Source organism: Trichechus manatus, unplaced genomic scaffold (assembly GCF_000243295.1).
Source record: "Trichechus manatus latirostris isolate Lorelei unplaced genomic scaffold, TriManLat1.0 scaffold00236, whole genome shotgun sequence".
NCBI lineage: Eukaryota > Metazoa > Chordata > Mammalia > Sirenia > Trichechidae > Trichechus > Trichechus manatus.
In genome coordinates this window covers 2,898,335-2,907,458 of record NW_004444172.1, presented here as the reverse complement: position 1 = coordinate 2,907,458, position 9,124 = coordinate 2,898,335, and the positions used below count along the sequence as shown (strand labels likewise).

The following is a 9,124-nucleotide window of genomic DNA, read 5'->3' as shown; positions in this document are numbered from 1 at the left end:
TTCCTCATAAACCATGCCCAAAGCTCTTCAAAACTGAGCTCCAGCCCGAGCACCCAGGTGAATGGGGAAAAACCAGGCTCGGAACAGAGAGAGGAGCCCCTGGATGGTGCAAAGAGTTAATACACAGGGCTGCTAACTGAAAGGTTGGATGTTCGAGTCCATCCAGAGCCCCCTCAAAAGAAAGTCCTGGTAATCTACTTCCCAAAAATCAACCACTGAAAACTCTAGGAGGGTAGTTCTGCTCTGACACACATGGGATCACTGACTCAATGGCAACTGGTTTAGAACAGAATGAGTCTTGTCCCGGTTTCCTTATATAAAAGCTCTCTAATTTGGGGCAAGTTGATAATCTCATTAAATATAGATAGGCACCATATTTAAATCAGAAACGGTGTGTGAAGTTTAAACCCTTGTTTAGGAGACGGGCCAACACATTGTATGGCTCATAGTGGGTGTACAATTTATTCCAGTTTCCTCTCTCCACTTCCACAGTACTGTCCATTCTGGGGGCATTAAAAGGGCTTCTGGATTGCTCCGAGCAACAGAGGAAGGAGAGTCAGGAATAGGAGGACGATATAGAATGTATGGCTAATTGCTTCCTTGAAAAACTGCCTCTTCTGCAATGAGATCAAAAGAACTGGATGGTGGCTGGCTATCATTACTGAACATTTTGATCAAAGAATCTATAGAAGGATCCTGATCAAAAGAGGGAAAATGCAGAACAGAACTTCAAATTTTCATGGACTCAGGCTTTCTGGAATCCTGGAGGATGGATGAACCCCTGAAACTATTGTCCTGAGACAATCTTTAAACCTTAAACCAAAAATATCCCCTGAAGTCTTCTTGAAAGCAAATAATAGTTTAGCTTAACTAGTAAAAAACGTCTACCTTGAGTATTATGCTCTTTTAAGAGCTATCTATATGCAATCAAAGTGGCAACAGCAACTCGAAAGATTAGATAGGAAACTTAGGGGGTGATGAGTTTATGTTAAGGGTGGACAAACAACTCAGAAAAGGGGAGTGAGAATAGTTACACAACTGAAAGAGTGTAATCAATGCCACTGAATTGTACATGTAGAAATTGTTGAATTAATATATGTTTTGATGTGTCTATTCTCAACAACAAATTTCTTTTATTGTACTTTAGATGAAGGTTTACAGAACAAATAGTTTCTCATTAAACAGTTAGTCTACCTATTGTTTTATGACAATGGTTAAAAACCCCACAACATGTCAACACTGTCCCTTCTCAACCTTGGGTTCCCTATTACCAGCTTTCCTGTCCCCTCCTGCCTTCTAGTCCTTGTCCCTAGACTGTTGTGTCCCGTTAGTCTCATTTTCTTTTATGGGGCTGTCTAATCTTTGGCTGAATGATGAATCTCGGGAGTGACTTCATCACTGAGCTAAAAGGGTGTCCGGGAGCCATACTCTCAGGGTTTCTCCAGCCTGTCAGGCCAGTAAGTCTGGTCTTTTTTTGTGAGTTAGAATTTTGTTCTACATTTTTCTCCAGCTCTGTCTGGGACCGTCTGTTGTGATCCCGGTCAGAGCAGTCAGTGGTGGTAGCTGGGCACCATCTAGTTGTACTGAACTCAGTCTGGTGGAGGCCAGGGTAGTTGTGGTCCATCAGTCCTCTGGACTACTCTTTTCCTTGTATCTTGTTCCCTTCATTTTCCCTTGCTCCTGAAGGGGTGAGACCAGTGGAACAACAATTTTTTTTAAAGTTAACAATCCAAAAACAAAGGCTTCAAAATATTACTTAGCCATAAAAAGGAATGAAGTCCTGATGTACCCCACAACATGGATGAACCTTGAAAACATCATGCTGAGCTAAATAAGGCACAGTCACAAGAGGACAACTACTATATGGTCTCACTTATATGAAATAAGCAAATATATAGAAATTAAAGATTATTAGTGATTAGCAGGAGGGGAAAAGGGGGAGTTTTGTTTAGGGAGTATCTCAGTTATCTAGTGCTGCTATAACAGAAATACCACAAGTATTTCTTTAACAAAGAGAAATTTATTCTTGCACAGTCTAGTAGGCTAGAAGTCCAAATTCAGGGTGTCAACTCCAGGGGAAGGCTTTCTCTCTCTGTCAGCTCTGGAGGAAAGTCCTTATTATCAATTCTCCCCTGGACTAGGAGCTTCTCAGTGCAGGGACCTCGAGTCCAAAGGACGCACTCTTCTCCTGGCACTACTTTCCTGGTGGTACGAGGTCCCCCCAGTCTCTCTGCTCACTTCTGTCTTTTATATCTCAAAAGATACTGGCTTAACACAAACTCTAGTCTTGCAGATTGAGTTCTGCCTCATTAACATAACTGCTGCTAATCCTACCTCATTAACATAGTAGAGGTAGGATTTATAACACATACAGAAATCACATCAGATGACAAAATGGTGGACAATCACACAATACTGGGAATCATGGACTAGCCAAGTTGACACACATTGCGGGGGGCACAATTCATTCCATAACAAGGGGCATTGAATTTATGTTGAAGGGGTGGAATGATTTGGAAAAGGATAGCAAGAATGGTTGGACAACTTGAAGAATGTAATCAATGTCAATGAATTGTACTTATAGAAATTGTTGAGTTGGCATATGTTTTGTTATGTATATTTTCATCACAAAAACAATGGCAAAGGGGAGGTGCTTCAGGAACCAACACTGTGTTTGCCTCTAGGGTACAAGCATGTCTTATTTGGTCTCTCTGTAATGGCAGGCAACCGTGGGGAAGAACTGCACCCAAGTCACCTTGTTCCTCCTACTGGGGCTCATACAGCAGGAAGGGCTCAAGAGCATCCTCTTCGTGTTCTTCTTACTCATCTACTCGGTCACCCTTGCGGGCAACCCGGGCATGATCACCCTGATCAACACAGACCCACAGCTCTACACACCCATGTACTTCTTCCTGAGTGTTGTCTCCTTCATAGACTCCTCCTTCCCCACAGTGGACACCCCTAGGCTTCTGGAGAGCTTCCTCACCTCGAGCCAGTCCATCTCCTTTGCAGGCTGTGCTGTCCAGATGGCCATCATGACTCTCCATGGTACTGCTGAGTTTCTGCTCCTGGCCATCCTGGCCTATGACCGATTCATCGCCGTCTGCCACCCTCTGCTCTACCACACCATCATGTCCCAATATCTGTGTGTCTGACTAGTGGCAGCCTATCCTATGCTGCTTCCATTGCCAGTGCAGCTCTGCTGACTGGAAACATCTTCAGACTGCCCTACTGTGGCCCCATTGTCATTAACCACTATTTCTGTGACATCCCCCCGTACTCCAACTTGGCTGTGCGGACACTACTGAAGTTGAGTCCATCATCTTCTCATCTTCTGCCCTGCTTATCCTCTTTACCATCACTGTTATCCTGGTCTCTTATGCCTATATCCTCGTGACCATCTTCAGGATGCGCTCCCTGGAGGCCCAAAGCAAATCCCTCTCTACCTGTGCCTCCAATTTCACCATCATCTCCCTCCTCTACAGCACTACCATCTTCATGTACGCTCAGCCAAGTTCTCTTGGCTCCACGGAACAGGACAAGTTCATGTCTGTCTTCTACTCAGTGGTCATCCCTATGCTGAACCCTCTGATCTATAGCCTGAGGAATAAGGATGTAAAGCTTGCTTTAAAGAGGAGATGCCTTGGCAATCTATCTCCCTAACAGAGCAAATGTACAAGTTTTTGTTGAAACAGCTGTTTTCAATTCTTCGGGGTATATATCTAGGAGTGGAATTGCTGGGACAAATGGTAATTCTATGTTTCACATGTTGAAAAACCACCAAACTATTTTCCACAATGGTTGCACCCATTTATATTCCCACCAGCATTCTGAATTGTGATGTAGTTCCCAGCACACACTTCTCAACTTCATTCCAGAAAACATGAAAGTTCTTGATCTTCTTGGCTACGGGAGTTTTCCCCTTTGACCATCCAATTTAATTTCTTCTGATAGGATCTCCCTTACTTCCAAATAACCCATCTCTGCCCCTAATCTCTGGAAAACAGACACTGGGCTGGACTAAATTATTTCTTTTCCAGGAAGTCTCCTGTAACCATTAGTGTTATGGACGGAATTGTGTCCCCAAAAAATATATATATATTGAAATCCGAATTCCTGCACCTGAAAATATAATCCTGTTTGGAAATAGTTTGTTTTGTTTTGGTTATGTTAATAAGGTCATACCAGAGTACCATGGGTCCTAAACTTAATCAGTTCTGAGTTATAAAAAGAGCACAATAGACACAGAGACACAAGAGGAAGACAGATGCCAAGAAATGCTAAGGAATGCCAAGGAATTCCCAAGAACTTCTGGGGCAACCAACAAGGAAGGACCACTCCCCTAGAGCTATACCTTTAATTCAAACTTTTAGCCTCCAGAATTGTGAGAAAATAAATTTCTGTCCTTTAAAGCCACCCACTTGTGGTATTTCTGTTACGGCAGCACTAGGTAATTAAGAAGGAGCCCTGGTGGAGCAGTGGTTAAGCATTCAGCTGTTAACCAGAAGGTCAGCAATTCGAACCCACCAGCTGCTCCATGGGAGAAAGATGTGTCAGTCTGCTTCCGTAAAGATTACAGCCTAGGAAACCCTATGGGGCAGTTCTACTCTGTCCTATTGGGTTACTATGAGTGAGAATCAACTTGATAGCACACCACAACAACAACAGGTAATTAAGACAATTAGGAATTGCCTTTAGCTGCTAGTAACAGAGAACTGACTACAACCCTTTAAACTCCTAAGGTTTATTCTCCGATGTTTTTAAAAAAAAAAAAAAAAGTCTGGAAATAATTCAGGACTGGTATGGAGGCTCCATGAAGGCAATGGAGATTCACGTAACTTTCTGTCCCCGTATTCTTAGTACATGGCTTCCATACTCACAGCTGCCTCATGGCCCAAGGTGGCTGCTGGAGCTCTAGCCATCAATTCCTTGTTCAAGGAAGAGTAGGAGGAATGTAGACAAAATGCCAAAATTGTCTGCTCCACTGTGAGTAGCCTTCTTAATAACAACCAATAACACCTATTTGTCTCTCATTGACCAGAACTTAGTTACATGGCCCACTGTCTGCAAGGGAGGCTGGGAAATATAATTATTATCTGGTACATTGCCCCCTTACTACCTTGAGATTCTGTTTTTAAAGAAGGGGAGAATAGACACTGGATAGGCAACTAGCAATCTTTGCCACCCATCTCTTACTGCCTACTGCTTAGAGCAGAGTATGAGAATTGATGGTTCATCCTCCACCCCAACCCACCCTGCCAACAGGTTGTATGTACATGGATAGCATAGTAAGTTTACATTTTTTTTAGCCAATGTATAAAAATTTAATGCACTACCATTTAAAAATCCATATTCCCGGTTTCTCTGGGAAGAAAAAAATGAAAGATCACTCTACCAATCTTACTCCTAGCATAGCCACAGTCGTCTGGTGCTGAGTCACAGCTGCGCTTGTAGACAGGACACAGGCTCTCCAGTCCACCCCCTCCTCAGTTTTCCCGGCCACTCTTTATTAGTGTCTGTTGCCTTTTCATTGTGCAACCTGAGTTTTTCCTTAGAGCAGAGAAAATTTGTATTCTTCTCTAGCAAAAGTAAGAAAAGAAAACACGGACCTAGAGGGTTACCTGTGCCGAGATAAACAGTGCCTAGAGCAATATTTGGAGCCCTGGTAGCACAGTGGTTAAAGCACTCAGCTGCTCACCAAAACTTTGGAGGTTCGAACCCAACAGCCACTCCTCAGGAGAAAAATGTGGCAGTCTGCTTCCAAAAAGATTTACAGCATTGGAAACCCCATGGGTAGTTCTACTCTGTCCTGTAGGATCACTATGAGTCAGAATCGACTCGACAGCAATGGGTTTTTGGTTTAGAGCAATGTTTCATACACAGAAGATACTCAGTAAACACTCTTTGAATGAATGAAGAGAATATTCCTTTTGGATGCGAATAATGTCCCTGTAGGTTTAATATGATCCTCCTCCCCCTAAAAAAGTGTTTATGTAGAAGGAATAAAACCAGTTGTCGTGGAGTTAATTCCGACTCATGACAACCCCATGTGTCAAAGAGTAGAACTGGGCTCCACAGGGTTTTCAATGGCTGTGATCTTTCAGATGTAGATTATCAGAGCTTTCTCACAAGGCACCTCTGAGTGGATTCAAACTGCCAACATTTCTTTTAGTAGCCAAGCGTTTAACCATTTGCGCCACCCAGGGACTCCGTAGAAAGATTAAAACCTACCTTTTTCATTCATTTAAGGTATCTGAGTAGGCACCGTAGGCATTTGAGTTTACAACTTTTGGCCCATGGGGAAAATTCTAGACTGTTTAGCATTATCTTACAAGCCTGTCACAACTTAACTTTCCAGGGAATGCCCCACATTTCCATCAATCACCCAGCCTGCAGCCACAACAAATGGCCTGTCCTGGCCTGAACAGGCCCTCGTTTTCTCATGCCTCGTCCTTTGTTCATGTACTTTTCCCATCCCTTTGTCAGCCTGACAAGGCTCTTTGTCATCCTGCTAGACCCAGTTTAAATGTAACCTCTTCTGGGAAACCAACTCCTAGAGACAGAGTTTACCATCCCTTCCTCTGTGTTCCAGTTTGCTTTGCTAAAGGGAGAAAAAAAAAAAACTATCAGAAGACAAAGATTAAGTGCTGTTAAAAACATAAATGTGAAGAGAAACACCAGAAATCAGTGTAACAGAACATAGTTATTTTGAGTAGATACGATTCGAATTGGGCATCATCAAACCGAAAGTATCAGGAAGGCGCTCCAAAGAGGGGACAGTGAAAACAGGTTATATAGGTGGAGCCGGCAGGGTAGTCTCCTGAAGGTCATTGTGAATTTCTTTGTATTGGTTTCTCAGGAGACATAGTCAGGGCACATGCAGGGTTTCAGGGTCAGTCAGTTGTAAAAATGAGTCACTAAGAACATGCCATATATCCTAAAACACAGCTTCCAGTCCGACCCTGAAGTTCCTGCTTCTGGAAACTGCACGTAAATAATTCTCCAAAAGAGCCCAATGCCCAAGGCAAAACGGTTTCCACTAAGCTGCTTACTAGGCTATTGCTTGACCTGAAGGTAACTTCAGGAAAACCAGTTCCTTAAAGACTCAAGGTTCAAAAGGACACCTAAGGGCAATTGGCCTGGGTGGGTCACCCCAGCTCCATGGACCCAGAAATCTGGATTCCAGGAGAATTAAAATGGTTTCTCAGTGCTGAGTGAAAAAGTTTCACTTCCAAGCAAGGAGCCCAATCCAGCAGAGTCTAGGAGACCTTTGGGTTGGAGGACGCAGGAGGAGAAATGGGGTGGATTTTTTAAAGCGAGAAGAGCATGTCTGTTTCCCATGTTGTTGTGGTTATTAGTTGCTGTCAAGTCGAGTCAAAGCTGTGATCTTTAGGAAACAGACCCCAAGCCTTTCTTTTGAGGCCCCCCTGAGTGGGTTCGAAAGGCCAACCTTTCAGCTAGCCATTGAGCACTTAACCATTTGCGCCATCCAGGGACTTTTCCCATGCTAGGAAAGAAAAGTCTCTGGGTGTTACTGCCTGCCTGGTAACATTCGGGCTTGCCAATTAGGTAAGATCTGGCCTGATGGAGGTGGTCTTCTGAGAACACACATCGTGCCTGGCTCAGGGTGGTGGCTGCTGAGTACGGCAGGGGCCTGAATCAAAATGGAGTCACCTGTCAGGTCTATACAGCATCAACAGGCTAGGTGACCAAGCCAGCAGTCACCACACTACACCACAAGTACCAGTTTTTATTTGTCTTCCCCATTAAACATGAGTTCCTTGAGTGTTGGTTTCTTTTTTATTTTTGTTATGTCCCTGTCACACATCCCCCCTGTTGGATGCAGAGAGGATGTTCAACAATTGCTTGTTACTTGACTTACATGAGATATATGTCTGGCATATAATAGATGCTCAATAAATTGTAGCTATTGTCAGAGGGACACATGAGGCCACAGAGTGGACATCTACTTCCAAAAAATCAGCCATTGAAAACCCTGTGGAGCACAGTTCTACTCTGACACACGTTGGGTCACCATGAGTCAGCACCTACTGGAAGGCAACTGATTTTTTATCTCTTCCAAGAAGGGAGCAAGATTCTCTAGATGAAGCCTAGCACAACTGCTACACAGTTATGGGCCTTCCTCTTTCCCATAAGAAGCCGATAGCTCTCATCTTCTACTTAGAAAGCTACACATGCGGGCCATTTCCCCAGGGACAGAGCAATCTGGAACACCTACTCCCTCAGCAATTCTACCCAACTGTGTGTGGGATGTGGAGTGGGAAGCAGTTCAGAGTCTCATCTGATCCCAGGTTTTATTGTTGCCTTCATTTTTGTGGAGAAGGTCATGCAGTTGACAGATTATAGCATCAGGGACAGCCCAAGTGGGTGGGATCCAGAGCAGAGGCTCCTTCCACAGCTCTGTACAACTCTGAAGGACCCCCTGAGTGGGGCAAATGTTTAAGCACTCAACCACTAGCTGAAATGTTCACAGTTCAAACCCACCCAGAGGCACCTTGGAAGAAAGGCCTAGCAATCTGCTTCTGAAAGGTCATAGTCTTGAAAACTCTATGGAGCAGTTCTACTTGGGACACATAGGGTGCCATGGGTCAGAACTGACTCACTGGCAGCTAACAACAACAACAGACAATCTGGTCATGGCTCTGAACCCCGACCACCTGCTCCTTTAAAACTCTGCTACAACTAACCCTTTGCCATCAAGTCCATTCTGACTCATAGCTACCCTATAGGACAGAGTAGAACTGCCCCATAGGGTTTCCAAGGAGCGGCTGGTGGATTCGAACTGCCGACCTTTTGGTTAGCAGCCAAGCTCTTAACCACTGCACCACCAGGGCTCTTTCAACTGGTTTATGATGGTTTTAAGTGAGAAGGTTTCGTGTCCCCAGCTAGACTGTAAGCTCCCTGAGGGCAGGGTATGTGACTTACAGAGCTTGGGTTTGGAATTACAGCTTGATGAAATCTAATTGAGATTTACAGAATGGACCTGTCCAAACACCATCACCACTGACCCCCAGCTGCAGACCTTGAGACCTGAGTTTCTGCGAGAAATCTGGAGGCAAGTTCACAGTTTCTGTTCCCTCGGAGAAAACCCTGTCAGCTCCCC

At 44.2% G+C, this 9,124-nt stretch overlaps 1 pseudogene; it reads left to right on the top strand.

Annotated features, from left to right (window-relative positions):
• Positions 1 to 2,693: 2,693 nt before the first annotated feature.
• On the top strand, positions 2,694 to 3,663 carry LOC101341963 (olfactory receptor 1019-like; annotated as a pseudogene).
• The last annotated feature ends 5,461 nt before the right edge of the window (positions 3,664 to 9,124 follow it).